Here is a 16,450-nt window from a genome sequence, read left to right on the forward strand (position 1 = left end):
AAATTATAATGATCTGATTACATTTTAATGGTACTCAGCTAAGGGTTTACATTATGAGTTTACTTCAGGGAGTAACTGACTAACAGAGCAGACCAATGTGCAGCAGAATTTGACTAGTTAATTCTCAGTTCTCCTTTTCCAACAGATATGGATTACTAAGGAGAAAACTGAAATTGACAAGAAATTAATTTCAGGTCATTCATCATTTGCTCACTAGTTTTCCTGAATCTTTATCTAGGAAACAACTATTTTTACTTCACAATTATAGAAGACCACACATTTAATAATGAGAATATTTGAAATTCATAAAGCTAAGCAGTTACATTCTCCCACTGTGTAATACTTTCTAATTTATAAGTCGAATATTCAGTGGAATGCAAAACTGAAACAACAAAGGTTGTTTATATATGTATTTTAACTATTATCTGAAACAATTAATTGTTTTGTGTTTTTATTGTTGTAACTGAAAAATATTTATGAGGAATAAATACCTGCTATGAAAGCCAGTGTGGGTTATATGAAGCCACTTCAAGCCAGGTTGAAGAGAAAATAATTTCTGAGGCTAGATGGTGTACACAGAAATACTCTCTTAATACTCTCTTACTGAATCTTCCTGCGTTGTTAGAAAGTTGGAGACTGTATCTATTGGAATAATAATTTCTGAAATTAATATGTCTTCTTGTTCTTTGTTAAATTTATTTAACAGATTTTGCATCATAAGATTTACCAATACTTCTTTTATGTGGAGGTACAAGTTGTATAACTGCACACATCAAACAAGATATGTAAAGCACATGGTGTGGTCTTTAGGTGTTTGTTCTCAATGTACATAACATTTGTCTCCTAGTTTTCTCCTAAAAAAGGCAAAGCTGCCTATCAGCCTGTTTTCAGTACAATATGTTTTGTCTTTAGCTACTTTGACTTACATTACTTTAATAAATTTTACTTTATCAATGGATTATAGTTGTTTTATCTCATATTTATGGATTAATTCTTCTAGGAATACAGAGAGGAAGGTATACACATATATGTAGGATATGAATATTTCCTGTCCGATTCAAGAAGCAAAGTTTTGGTAATATGAAACGAAGAAGATATTTTCATAAAGTTAAATATATACTGCATAAGGTTGCTGCATTTTTAGGTATCTGCATGCATTTATAGGGAAAAGAGATGGAACGACTAACTGTGAAATCACTGAACCTTCAGAACAAGGGAATGATTGTATTAGTCCAGACAGGGAATTTACTTGTTTTCCCTATTCCAATAAATCACTACCCTGTACTACTTAGTGCGATGGATGAGATCACACAGGCAATACTGCATGCAAAGCCATGTGTTTGCCCAACACAAATTTATAGATTACAGACTTTGATTTATGAGTCTATTAAGAGCAAGAAAAACTGGAGCACTATCTGCAATTATCAAAAGAGGATCTTCATTTTGTGCTGAGAAAAAATATTCAAGGTGAAAAAAGGATACAAAAGACACAAAATAAACTTAAGAAAAACAGAAATCATAGAAGAGGAAAAAAAAATTAATCTCTACTACAGAAAGCAGTAGAAGAATCATAAAATCATAGAATATCCTAACTTGGAAGGCACCCACAGGGATCACTGAAGACCATCTCCTGGTCCTTTACAGGGCAGTCCCAAGAGTGATATTGCATGCCTGAGGGTGCAAAGTTCTAGAAAAGGTCAGACCAAAAGTGCCAAAAAAATGGACCTATTTGGTAAGGATTTTAATTAGAAATTAAGGAATTATATCCTACCACTCATTCAATCTATTATAGATTATAGATTGTGATCTGTGATTTTGAGTCTGGAATTTGAGGAATACCACTGGACAACAGAGATTTTATTTTTCTAAAACTTATGGAAGCTACTTGTTAAAATATTGATAGTGTGTCATTGCTCAAAGGAAGATTACATGGCAGGGAAGGTTATCTAGGTTCATGTATAGATGCATTCTGAAAGCTGTCACAGCAATTTTGACAGGAAAAAAGTCTTCTTTGTTGTTCATTTTTGAATTATTATTATTCTCATCTCTTTGGATACATGCTGCTCTTTATATTTTGAACTAAATGCACCAGTGATCTACATTTCCTCATTAAGATCCAAAGCTTAAGAATTACTGAGAATGTATTAACAATAAGCCTCCATATGGAAGTATAAATAATTCACACGTTGTGTGTTTTGTTCCATCTCTTAGGGAATATAAACTTGGCAACAATCAAGGCAAATGTCATCATTAATTATAGTTAAAATGATGAAGTAAAGATACTTTTCCTGACAAAGCAGTGCACATAGCCAAACTTTAAAAGAAGTTTATAAAGGGACTGAATGGAAATTAAAATGATAACACTTATGTAGTTGGCTTTTTAGTCAGTGAACACTCAGACATAAAAACACAGTTGCTGTGAATGCCAGAGATAATTTTCATGTGCCATGATACTTTTGCAGGATTCAAAGAGGCATCTGTGCATTTTAAAATCATGACTACTATCACTTCCACAATGTGTGCTGAAAATAGTTGCTCAGAATTATGTCTATGTCCTCAGTCTCCAAGCTCAGCCAGTCAGCTTTTACTAGAAAATGCTGTGTTTAACATTAAAGAGTCAACATTTTAAGAACATTTCAAAATATTTTCAAACTGCGTAAAGACATTCTGCAGTGCTGTTTAACTCAGTTCTAGGTTATAAAGTCTTAATTCAGTGCTCAGAAAATGGTCAAAGTTTTCCCTTCCCCTTAATATAATTTAGGATAATTTTTTCAGGCAATCTGTGTCTGACCCTTTTTCCCTCTCTGCAATTAGGTTCTGTAAGCCTGCTGCAGTAGCTCAAGTATTTTTCACAACTGAAGAGGAAGGGCTTTGTTATTCCCTTGGTCTGCTCCATACTACTGAATGGACTTTGCCACCAAGAAAATACTGCATTTTTATGGGAAACTGTGCTACAAAAGAGCACAAAGACATTAAACACATGTAAGCATCTTGGGCCTGGGTGCTCTAAGTACATGTGAAGCCTTTAGCAACCCCAATAGCTGATTAGGATATCACTTAGATTCCTCCCCCACCCCATCTCCATAGCCTTCCACCTACATAAACTAAAATCCTGAAAGTACAATAGGGCTATAAGGCAGACACTCAAGTAGATAAAATTATCACAGATCCACAGCCATAAGAGTACAGACAAATGTTTTTCTTTTTCTTCCTTTTCTTCCTTTTTTTCCTTTTCTTCCTTTTCATTAGCTCCAGAAAGAACCCAAACAAATGGAATTTTAATGGATTTTGTTTTCACATTTTATTTTACAAATTCAGAAAAACTGAAGAGAGTAAGTCCCTTCTTAGAGTTTTGCTAGGTTTTTTATTATTTAGTTTTGCTTTTTTCCCTTAAGCATATATTTTTCAAACTGTGTGGTTTGGGTTTTTTCTGTAATCCATGCAGAAGATAATGAAAAAAATCTGAGCTATTTACTAATGACTTCTATGGAACAAAATTTTGAAAAACCAGTAAAGACTCATGATTCACTCCTGCAGTGTTTTAATCATTCCTGTAACATCTTTGAATACTTCTTTTTTTGTTTTGTTTTCCTGCTATCTTTGTTCAACAGAAATGTCTGGTTGAAGTATTTCCATTACTAAAATCAAGCAGTGACACTGAGATTATGCACTGTATTTCAAGATTTCGTATTCACTTTGATGTACGGAAAGGTTCGGAATAATGTAAAGTAGCCAGGAAAAAGAGAAATGGACAAAAGTAGCTTCTGGCATGGCTATTCATTATTAAAATTCAGAGCTAGCAATACAATTTTTCTCCAAGATGTCATTGAATTAGAGTAAAAACATTTTCTTAAGAATTTCTTTTTGAACAGAAAGTTCAGTGTCTTTAGCTCCAATTTCCCAGTCATTATCTCTCTTATCAAGACTCCTGAGATATCAAAGGATTATTGTATGGAAAAATTTAAAAACTGTAGTTTCAGATAATACTGAAAACATATCTTCAATTACTTAAAGTTTTTTTGTGCTGTGATCAAATGTCTTGTGCACTTGTCATCTGAAACACCTTAATCAGAGAAACTTTTGTTGTCATTTATTTTGAAGTCACATCTGTATAATATTTTTGATGGAAAATATCTGAGATATTTTAAGGTGTTTTACAGTACCTTTTCTGTGTGATTAACAGATTTCTCACTAAATGATGGTTTTGCTAGATAAGACAGAATTTTAAAGAACCATCTCTTTATCTGCAAGATTAAGGACACCACAAAAAAATTTTAACATTCTGAATTTGAGTGATTACACAAGTCATTCAAAAACCATTTACTGCATGGCTTTGGTATATTGTATTACTATGTTTCCTTTTTTAATTTTTAATTGCAACATTTAGTACCTTTTTTTATTATTGCCTATATATGAAGTACAGTATGACCAAACTTTTGCAAAAGAAACAGTGCTGTGAAATGGTCTGTTGTATGACTCATGCTCTAAATTTATTGTTTCATGGGAACCCATCATCTATGTTAAACTGAAGGTTTTTATTTCCTTCTATCCTACATAATAGTTTAGATGCTTGCTAAACAGTGATAGAATCACTGTGGCATGAAAGCAAGCAATAACAGCTACTTAAGTGGATCTGTGTTTTGTCCTAGCACAAAGGAAAGATGAGGATTTCTACTTGTAGTTACCATCTTGAGCACAAGTAATTATTTTGGCATCCTCTTTGTTTTCCCATTTGTAACTGAGAACATAAGTATCATACAGTATGGCAAAAATCTTTCCCTGGGCATTATTAAACAACTGCTTAGTTACCAAAATGAAGTCCAGAAAATATTTTTGAGAGGAAAGAAATTTTGGCTGGTGTTTCCTTTCACATTTAGGAGGCTACCTGCCAGAAAAAATGCATGCTAAGCATCTGTTTGAGATTAGAGAGATTATGTGTTTCTTTTCAGACTGTCTTGTGTTTTCCCCGTAGGGCACCCAAACCCTCCATGGTACCTCAAACTTTCCAAGAGTTCTCTTCACCTGCAAAAGAGTTTTTAACCTTGAGTCTTTCTCATTCTCCAAGAATTTATTGTTGTCACTGATAACTATTGTCTATACTAAAATGCAGTCTGAGATTGTAGCTTGTAAAATAAGTTTGGCTATAAAGTGAACATAGATGCTCAGACCTTGCCTGAAAGAAGTGAGCATGCTGCAAACACCACGCCTCAGAACAGTAAAGGAGAAGAAAACCAAGAATTTTTTACTCTATTCAGAAACAACTGTATGCACAGACTTTTCAGTTTAAATGGATGTTTTATAATCTTAATATCACAAGCATTTAATCAATTTGCTTTTATGGAATTAGCTGATAATTTTCAATTTAGCTATAACATTCACTGCAGCATTTAGTTGCAAAAAGAAGTTTCCTTTAGTTTGGAAAGTGTCTTCAGTGTATCAGTCACAGCACACCTCACTGTGCAGCACCATATGCTTTCAAAAAGTTGCTAAAAAATGTGCATTAATCACTACCCTGTCAGAACAATTAAGCTGACACCCAGAAATCCCATTCAGGTAAATATTTGTGGCAATATCTAATGAGCAGTCAATTTAAGTCCTCAGTCGTACTGCATCAAATCTTCTAGTCAGAGAACTTAATCTACAACTCTCATGAAAAAATAAAACTTCTTAAAAAGAGAGCACAGATATGGCACTAAGAAACTGATGCTGGATTTTCATCCACAATAATTTTGTGAACCAAAATAATTTTGCTGATCTTTGACATTGTACAGGTGTCTTGTATGAAGAAAGCAGTTTTGGCAATTACTGCAAATGTTACAGCATGTACTAAAGATGTTTAAATATTCAATGTATATAGCTGATTTATTAAAAGATAAATAAATTAAATAATGGAGACAGGCATTGATTATTTAATACATCTAGACATTAATTGCTTTATAGATTTATAATAAAAATAAAGCTAATATATGGAAACCTTTGAATAGCAGTTAGCAGACCAGAAATCTGCTCTTTTTGCTTAGAAGAAGCTCAATGTGATTCAGATTTATGGGGAAACAACTGTGTACCCTTCTGAATGATGCTTTTAGGCTTGATTGAAACCCCCTTAAAGCAGGAGAAATGCAGATGATAGCAGTTATGGTTTAGGTTTTATAATTAGCACACATCTGAGGTGTTCAGGTTGTCAAGTAAAAAATGCTGATATGCACAGGACAGTACATTTCTGTCAAAGATATGTTCTTTGTTGAAATTGAAATAAATTGAAATAAATTAAGTTTTAATGAAGAACTACAGAAAAGGAAACACAAAAGGCTGTGGGAGCTCAGTCGAATATCTAGGGATCAGAACTAAGACACAACTGCAATTGTGAGAGTCTGCAGAGAAGAGGCATTTACATCAGAAATATGATATGTTGTACCTGAGGTTATTAATGGTCATGCACAGATTTAACACAAAACAGGCAGGACTACAGATTGGCAGGGATTTTTTCATCCTTGTGACAAAGTTGCATTCTTTCCAGCAATTTTTTTAATGGTATTCTTTGAAGTCAGTTAGGATTGTAGCTTGAATTCACAGGTATTCTTTACTGTGGGGGCTGTTTGCATGCATAATAACTTGCATGGAGCAGTTAATAGCATGACTGATCTACCATCATGTAAGTCAGGGAGTTTAAGTGGCTCACACATGCTGTGCTACCAGACGGAAGACATTGGCTCTACTATGCTACTAAGGCTGAGTAAGACAGAGAGAAATGTCGTACTTTTTCATTTGTGACAGGGGAAAAAAAATGCTTTCCAAAATTTTCAGCTCATAGGCCGCCTCATCATACATTCCTTTTCCCCCTTTTCTTCATTCATTCATTGAACTGGTTTGCACTGGTTACACTGGTATTTCTGCTAACTGTGGTCTTGGGTAAGGGAATATGTATGGCTCTCCAGTAGTGATTTCTGTTGGGATTGTTTATACATGTTTTTTTTCTGTTGAGAAACAGAGCTTGGAGTTTCATAAGGAACACATAACAATAGAAAATAGAAGAATAAATTTGAGTAAATGGAAAAAAAAATATGGCTAAAATTATTATAATTGTATGTTCCCTTTAATATTTTTATATAGATTCAATGTATTGGATTTTATTATAAACAATGGATCAACAAAGAAAGTTGCACTACAGCATTTATTAACAAAAATCCTACACAATATAAATTATGTGAATGTAGTCAGACTTCTAAATATTGAAATGATACTATTTATATTTATACAATTTTGCACACTATCCCTGCATAAGTTATACATTGAATACATATTTAAGGCTGTTTGACATCAGATTTAAAGTCTTAATTAAAGTCTAGAGAAAAAGACATCTTAATGCTTGTGGGAGGAACTAGAAAAAATTCCAAAATTATTTTTGCCACTTAGATGAAAAATTATTAATCAACTAATATATTAGTACATTTTCAGTACTTCCAGGGCTTAATCCACTTTATCGTCATGTACCACCTTCATTCTTATATTTGTGAAGTATCTGTACTATGAGATTACAACATTTTTGGCAGAACAGAATAACCAATTGTCTCCTAGTTGTTTTTATGTTTCAGACAGAAGACATAAAATGGCCATGCACTGGCAGCATACTGGGAAATATTAAAAATTATTTCTATGGCCAGAGACATCAGAAAAAACAACCTTTTCATTGATTTACCAATGCAAGTCAAATAAATATTTCTGAACTCTACAGTTGGAAATGCAAGATTGTCAGAAAATGACAGGATTTTAAGAATTCATAATGATATTTTGTTCAATGTACAAAAGTTGAAGGATAAATTTAAAAAACTCACAATGAAATTATAAAAAAAATACAGGACCAGTATCACTTGTACAATAAACATATTTTATGGCATTTATTCTTCAGGGAAAAGAGGAAACTAAGAATCAATTTTAGATTCTAGAACTCAAGTCCTTTAGAGCACTGAAAAGGCTCTCTCCTCCAAAAACCTTATTTGTATAATGCAGAAATATGTAGGCCAGGTCATAGGATTCTCCACTGATTCTGATAAAAGATTCTAGATTAGAATTCTGGAATGCCTTTCCTTTGCAAATCACCTATCTCAAATGCAGAGGGATATTTGATATCTATATGCAGGAAAATAGAGTTCCATTACTTTGACCTGACATTACAAGTTTAAAAAAAAAAGCAAAAATATAACTGCCTCAAAACAAGAAAGCCGCATTGAAGTATTAATAAGTGTTGCTATTCTAAATAATCAATGCCAAAAATTGTACACCTCTGGTTACAAACAGTGGTGATTCAGGCACACTAAGGATCTCAAGAGCAACTTGTGCACAACTCATTTTATTTGTTCAAATTTATTTTATTCAAAACCAAAAAATAATTCAATAGTAAACTTTAAGCATAGAGAATGTGATGTTTGTAGGTTCCTTCCAGACCTATTTCCATATAATTATGTGGGAAAATCTCAGTCAGTTTGATCCTCCAAAGTTCTCTCTCATATAAAAATACCGAAAAAAAATATTGAAGAAATTAATTTTGGCCATTACTGGTGTGGGTTTTTTGTCATTGGTAAGTCATACTGCAATAGAAGTTAATAAATAAACTAGAGTTAAGACTACAAATGACGTGCATCTCTGGGGAGAGAGCACTCACCAATTACCATCAAGCAAAATAGACTTGACTCAGGAAAATTATTTAAATTTATAACCCATCAAATCACAGTAGTATAGCAAGGAATAAAAACCAAATCTTTAAACTATTTTCTTCTACCCATCCTCTTTTCCTGGGCTCAAATTCACTCCCAGTTTTCTCTCCCTCTTCCCCTCCAGGGGCTCTGTGTGGTGGGAAATGGTGTCTGTGGTCAGTCCATCTCACTGACTCTGCTGCTTCTTTCTCCTCAGGGGGAGGGCTCCTCACAGTCTTTCTCTGCTGGGGTACTTCCCACAGGACAAAGTCCTCCATGAAGTTCTCCCACATGAGTCCTTACAATGGGCAGGAATTCTTCATGAATTCCCATTCATGTGGAATTATGCCCCTTCCACAATGGCATAATTACTGCCAGCAAACCAGCTCCAGCACTGATTTCTCTTTCTAGAGGACCATGGGCATAGTGGAACCTTCTTACAGCTTTTCACAGAAGCCACTGCTTTAGCCCTCTGCTACCAATAGCTTGCCACACAAGCATAATACAAGAGGTAGTTAGAAATGTATTATTACTTGGGAAAAAAAAAGTCCGTATATAAAAGCAATATTTTAAATGTATATAAGGAAGGGCAGAAGGATGACTGCCTGGGTCTTCAAGGTGTGTATAAACTGTGTATGAATGCCTTGATTATGCAGAAAGTGCTCAGTATGTTTTATATATGGGTGCTACCTTACAATTTATAGGGACGACTCAAACATATTAATTTTCATGTTATCAGGTAGGCTGTAGCATTATAGAGATAGTAATACTGCAACATCTTAAACAATATGCTGAATGGGGTGGGAATATTAATTTACCATAGTTATACTGTAAATTCAGTAAGTGTTCCATGCAAATAGTGACTTTCAGTTTGAAGGCAGCCCTTTAGAAATGTCAAGCTTGTTATGTTTTTTATTTTTTGTATCAGGACCTTGTCTACTTATACGCCAAATTTTGATTAAGAGTCTCTTTCATTTATGAAAGTAAATAACATTGTAGCCAACTTAAAAATACCAATAGTTGTTACATATAATTTTTTTATAGTAACTTTCCATCATTTGACAATATTTTGTTTGGTTTGCTACTGTCTTGAAAATTAGAAAAATTAAGATTACTAAAACATCAAGGAAAAAGGCAAATTCTACCAATTCATATACTCTTTTCATCAAGTGTATGTTTAGCTTGTGTTTAATTTTACCTTTTTAAAAATAAATGTGTGATTAATTCCTTTTTAATTAAAAAGTCATTATCTTGCTAACATTTCAATATTAAAAATAAGCTTGTATTTAGAATTATTAAAAACTAATGATTTTTCATGAACACTAATAAAAGATATTGGAGTGAGAAGCAATACCCATCAGTTGTCAGATTACTGCTAAGGTACACAAAAAAACTTTCATGAGAAAGAAATCTCAGGGTTTGTGTAAAGGAAAATCTGTTTGGAAGCTTTGCTAATCCAAAATGCTATCCAGCACTGAACAAACTCCAGATAAAATTTGGACACTTCAAAGCTATGGTGATATTGACAAAGTAGATCATACCAGTAGAAATACAGCTCTAGAACAAAGCAATGGTGCTAAGAAGCTGATATGTGTACTGTAGGTATTTTAGGGATTCATTTTTACTTCCCAGTAGCCTTAATTTTGTTGTATGAACTAAACATCCCCTAGCAGTAGGAGAGCAACTTCTAGGGGTTGGTTTCCTATGAAAGCAGTCTAGTACAGTTGCCTTGAAATAATTTTAATATGTAAATCAGGGAAAAAGGGAGAGCTGGGACATTAATTTCTAATCCAGACTAAACCCATAGTGTAGATGGACCGCCAAACCCCTTTGAAGAATTTATTTTTAGGGTATTCTAAAGGAGTGGGACAGGAAGAGAAAAATTGTCACCAAAGAGAATATCATGGGGTTTGGGCACTTGCCTGGCAGTGGAACACGCCCAGTGCTCTATGAGGTTACCACTGTGATTCAGACAGAGATTAGGTACTAGTTCATCCAATACCTCCTGCTCCAATTTCAAGTTTTAGAAGTATTAGATTAAAATGTCTTGGAGTCCAATTAGAGACACTAGTTTTCCCCTACTTACTATGTTTTTGTAGTTTTTTCTTTATAACCCCTTTTATTGCTCTCACTGAGCTCCAGAGGTATGACAGTAAAGAACAGCTTAATTCCCCTTTCACTTAAGCTAGGGTAGCTCAGTTTGCATTTTAATTTGTCTCTGAAAAAAAATCCTTGATGATTTTTCAGTACTCTACTCAGATCATAGATGTTTTCTATCAGTGGATAAAAAGAACATCTGCTCAGCTGGAAATTTGGAAGATGGAGAAACTTGTGAGAGACTGAGTTTTGTCTTTGAAATAAAGAAGACACAAGAAGAAGAAACTATTGTGTGTCTGTGTCTGCCTTGCTTCAACTTCTACATAGATCAAGAATTTAATGTGTACCCTTTAAAGCTAGGTAGGAAGTTATTTGAAATACTGTGGATATCCAGTGGATTAATTTACAACACGGTATAGTAAAACCTTTGAAATAATTTTCTCTGGATTATGCTTGTGCATTTCTTTGCTTAATTAAGTATCACATCCAATAGTTATACTAGGTGGAGTATAACCACCTAGTGGTTATACACCTAGTGGTGTACTGTTGATAATGCATTTAAATATTAAATTATATTAATTATATTAAATTATATATAAGGGAAACAAAGCCTTTTGAATGCTGAACATCATTTAAAGGCTGATGATAGATAATCACTATCCAACTAAAATAGAAGCTGAGCTGTTTTCAGTTTTCAGGCTAATGACCCAACTTGAATGTGTTAGGTTTATGCTAATTTGTTGTTCATTTCTTCAGACATAGCACTAATCTGTATATGTAGAAATGTTATCAGAGCTTTCACCTTTTAAATGCATGATAAGCATCATTTGTGCAAGAGAACTTTCATTTTCTCAGGTGCATTTGACATAAACAACCTAAACCATAACGTTCTGTTTTTAGAGGCTTAAGGTGGGTCGGCTCTTACCTTCTTAATGACTATATGCTTTGGTAAAAACCTTATCCAGTTTATTTCTGGTTTATTTGAATATTTCATATAAAAATTCAGATTAAGCTCTGAGTCTTGACATTACTGCTAAAAGCATTTTGTATTAGTGAGTTTCTAGGCTGGCTGATATGGAGAAAGTAAGATGGAAATAAACAGAAAGACACATAGGAAGACACTATGTGAAAACTGGTTCTCTAAAATAATCTCTGAATCGATACTTCATGACAACTATCTTCCCCCACTTTTCTTATTATTTATGGCAACTATAGTGAAATGTCCTCTGAAATGCTTCTAACTAAAAAAACAAGGACTCTAAAATCATGCTGTAAAGAATTTCCATGGTATTTTCCCAGTGGCCTTAATGAGTACTGTAAATGTTTTGGGTTGTTTTTTATAAAGGTATATTAATCTTGGACCTCAGTTCAATCTGTTAATGCAACTTGGAGCTTTGTATCTGTGCCAAAAATATTACAGCAGTTCAGAATTGCAGTTATGTAATGACCCAGACAGTGACAGGTGGATCACATTAGTGGATTCACCAGCTAGAGCAGATGTTCCCTGTCAGCTTGCCACTTATTAGAATAATTTATGTGTACACAGGTTTTGAGCTTTCAAAGTGATGATACAGTAGTTATATGCTGGTAAATCCTACTGTGACACAGTTTTAGTATACCTGGATATTACAGTGACTAACAATTACACAGTGATGATTGTGATTTTCTTTAAGCCTGAAAAGAAATTTTCTTAGTGAATAGGGTATTTTATCTTAGTTATTAAAATTAAAAGAGTGAAATGTTTTTCTTTCAATGTAAAAAAAAAGAATAAATTAATCATAATATTTTTAAACTAGATCTTCAGGAAGGAATCTGCTCCTATTATATCACCCAGAAATCTTACCCTGCTTATTTTAAGTTAATAAGATAGCTATCCCTTCACAAAAAAAAAACCCTGCTGTTTTGTACAGCTTGAGAATTCCAGCATGCTCAGATAGAGAACAACAGCTGCAGGAAGCAGACATGCCTACTTTGGCCTATGGTCCAGACACCAGAAAACAGTGGGAATCAAACCCGGAGATTTCCAGATCTGAGACGCTCCTGTTGTAACGTGGCAGCTGCTCGCAGAGCCCCTGCTATCAGGCAGATGGCTGAGGCAGCCGTACCCACTGGCCACAGCCAGGTCCCAGCTCGGATCTCTTCCCTGCTGTGGAGGATTATGCCACCTATGTCACCACAGGCAGTCCTGCTAAATTTGTATAAAGGCATTGGGCTTGTACTGGCATAATGATCCTTGCATAGTGCTCTCGTGAAAGCTGCATTAATGGTTGTTCTAGAAATCTTCTCTCTGGACTGTAAGCAAAAATAAAAGGAATTCAGCATTCTTAGTTTAATTGGTTATTGCTTTTTTAATCTAAGAACAAAAATACTCATCTTGATACAAACATATATTTTTATCTATTTAGTTTGATATGCAGCCTCTTTATTTCTTCAGCTTTTTGAAACAGAAAGAAATTGTCATTTTTTAAAATCAGAAAGACTGTGTTAGCTTTACCTGATTCAGAAGGATTTACAGATATTTTGTGTCTACATGTGACCAAATAAATGTCTCAGTTTTCTTGATCTGGAGTACATGAAACTACAAATATATTTTTAGGTACCTAGGCTGACACTTCAGAGCACTATAAGTAAACAGCAGGTGCTAAATTATCATAGACCCAGAGACATTGAGTCTTGAAGCATCCCTTATTTATACAGATAAATCTACAGGGCTCCATAACAAATTGAGCTCATTTTACACTTAAAAATATTCATAATATGTTGTTTAGTTCTTACAGCAAGCTATATTGAAGATATAATAATATTAAAAGTGGAATCAATGACTACTATAATATCAGAGATTATTGTTAAGGGGAAAATATAACCCTCATTTTTTATATAAGACTAGCAAGAGCAAACAGAAAAAAATCATAGCCATTCTCCATCTTCCATTTTGGGTTCTGCAGAGACTTTTGCTTCTGAGTATCCCAACTGCAACTTTTTCAAAGACAGAGCCATCAAAGCCCTGCAGAGGTCTGTGAAAGTGACTGACAAGGTGTCCCCCAGCCACCTGAGGATAATGACTCTGGAGTTGGCCCCCTGCAGTTGACCTGCACAAGTCAAAGTCAATAGCAGTAGTTTCCATGTTTTGAGTAATCATCCGTTATCCAGGAGACTGATTTTGATTTGGTCTTACAATTTTTCAGGGTATGTCCCTGTCCTCCCAACTCTGGCTCTTCTGGAACAGTTTTATTCTAACAATTATTCAGACACTTGTTACTCCTCTCCAGAAGGCCTGACCTAATTAAGAGTAACTTGAGGTGCCTCTCTCCATTCCTTTCAGATGACAACAATGACCAAGTTGTAAATATTGTTTAGAAAAGTTGTAATACCTGTGTGTTTGGTAGTAGGTGAGCAACAAAATTCTCTTGATGATGGACCACAGAGAGTGTGCACTGATTGACTCACAAGCAACCATGTACTTCCTGCAACTTTCTTCAGAACAGTTCCAGATGAGTTAGATCTTCTTTAGAGTACATAAGGACTTAAGGGATGAAAAGGTTTCAAAGATCAGGACTTAACTGCATCCACCAAAAGAAAGTAGTTCACTACTGATTGTTGACCACAGGAGCCAAGGAAAAGACACAGCAACCGATGTCCAGAAGCTCTGGATATTTGAATGGGAAACCTTGAATTCTTATATATCTATATACCAGAGACTGAGGAGTTTCATGTCATCTCCTTGAAAGAGTTTTTTTGAGATGTTGCTAGGCTTATCAGACCACATAACAGTTTACTGTCTAACTTTCAGATGCCTTGCCTTTTTTACATGCTTAAAGACTTCATATTTTGCTGCAAAGTTAGAGACAACCTTTAAAATAGGTACAACTACTCCTTTGAAGGATTGGATTTAGTCAACGGAAATTCGTAAGTTTGTTTTCTGCTCACTTAGGTCTTCAGGAAAGAGTAATTTCTTCCAAAGCACCCATGGCTCCTCTTTATGTCATAATGTAATATTGTCATATTACATTATAGTGATCCTTTGTCTGAGGCTGGCTTCTGTCTAAATTATTTGGATCTATCCCCAGTTCTCCCCCTGTGAATGACTGGCCTTGTTCATACAACATGGCACTTAGAGAAACCCATGCTTCAGTAAGTGTCCTGTGGATTTCACAAGTTATTTTTACAGCAGCGTGCAAGACCTTTTATTTTCCCCACTCAGGTTTTCCCTTGCTAAAGAAAAGGATGTGATCACTGTAGGTGTTCCTTGAGGGTGAAGTCTTTTGCAGGAAGGGACAGCAATGTTAAAAATTTCTTATGTTTGATTCTGGTGACACTTGAGTTTAATATGTGCAATAAACCTGGAATTCAGCAGTAGAACAGAATGAAACACACAAAAATGCCTCATTAATGAGTTTGGGTTTGTTGTAAAACATGTACTTCAGGATGTGTACTTAGTAAATCCCTGAATAAATTGTTAAGTCTTGAGATTTTACATCATATACCTTCAGTAGATTCTCATTTTGCACAAAGTTTTATGTCTGAATGTACACGGAAAAAATACAGCATGAAATTAGACATTGGTTAATATTAATGTGTAGCTTGTCATGATAAACAGAATTTTTCAGGTCAACTGTAGTCATGGAAGTTGAAAATTATTTGCAGATACACAGCTGCCTGTCATGTACACTAAAGAGTGACTGAAATAAATTACTTGTTTTTTATATGCTTCCTGCCTTTTTTCCTCATTGAAGAGAAAAAACAAAAGGTTGTTGTAGGCCTCAATAAGAAGAACATTTTGTTTTAAAATTAAATAGTACAGTTTCATGTCACCCTGATTCTTAAGATTTTCTAAAGCCTTCTGAGTTTACATTCTGTTGGGGAACTTTCCCACACAATTTCTATAAACAACATATTTTTTACATTCTTTTATGGGGGTGGAGAAACTTGATGTACTGGTGGTTTGTCCAATGTCTTTGGAGAGGTGGCCCATTCACTCTCCAATCCAATGTCACCTTTGGGAAAGTATAAAAGTTGGAGTCATAGAATAAACTTTCTTCTTTACCTTGCAAATAGGAGGTGGCTCGCACTGTGCTTTCATGTGTCCTATAGCGACAGTTTCACATTTCCCTGTAATTTTAGATGTTTATTACTGTACAGTTTTTCATCTCTATCTTTTACAAATTACTAAATTCAATCACTCAGCTGTTCACTGAGGTCTTATTTTGCTGCCAGCTTATTGTATATAACCTCTGCCATTTATGTCATCTTCAAAACTAATAATATACATTTGGAATCCCTTAGGAAATTTAGGTAGACAATGTCAGAATAGACACTGTTAAACATTGTCCTCAAACTAAACCATAGGATTTTTATCAAACCTACAGAATAATTTATCCCTTGTAGGTATAATAAGGAAAGGGGAAAAGTTAATTTCTGAGCAGTTTATGTTTGTGAGCTGAACAGTTGGACCACACCAAATTGATAAAATCATGCTTTAATAAAACCATACCAACTGCAGTGAATTATGTGGAAGATACACAAAACAGCAAATTGAACAATAAATGGGAACTTACTCCAAATATGAACACGTTTGTGGTTTCTTCTGAGCTGTGATAAATGCAAAAGTTCATGTCTATTTTACATTCACAGAAAGCTTAAATCTCAGTCTGGGATCTGGTTCC

The sequence above is a fragment of the Lonchura striata genome, chromosome 2, assembly GCF_050655825.1.
Source record: "Lonchura striata isolate lonStrDom1 chromosome 2, ASM5065582v1, whole genome shotgun sequence".
Taxonomy (NCBI): domain Eukaryota; kingdom Metazoa; phylum Chordata; class Aves; order Passeriformes; family Estrildidae; genus Lonchura; species Lonchura striata.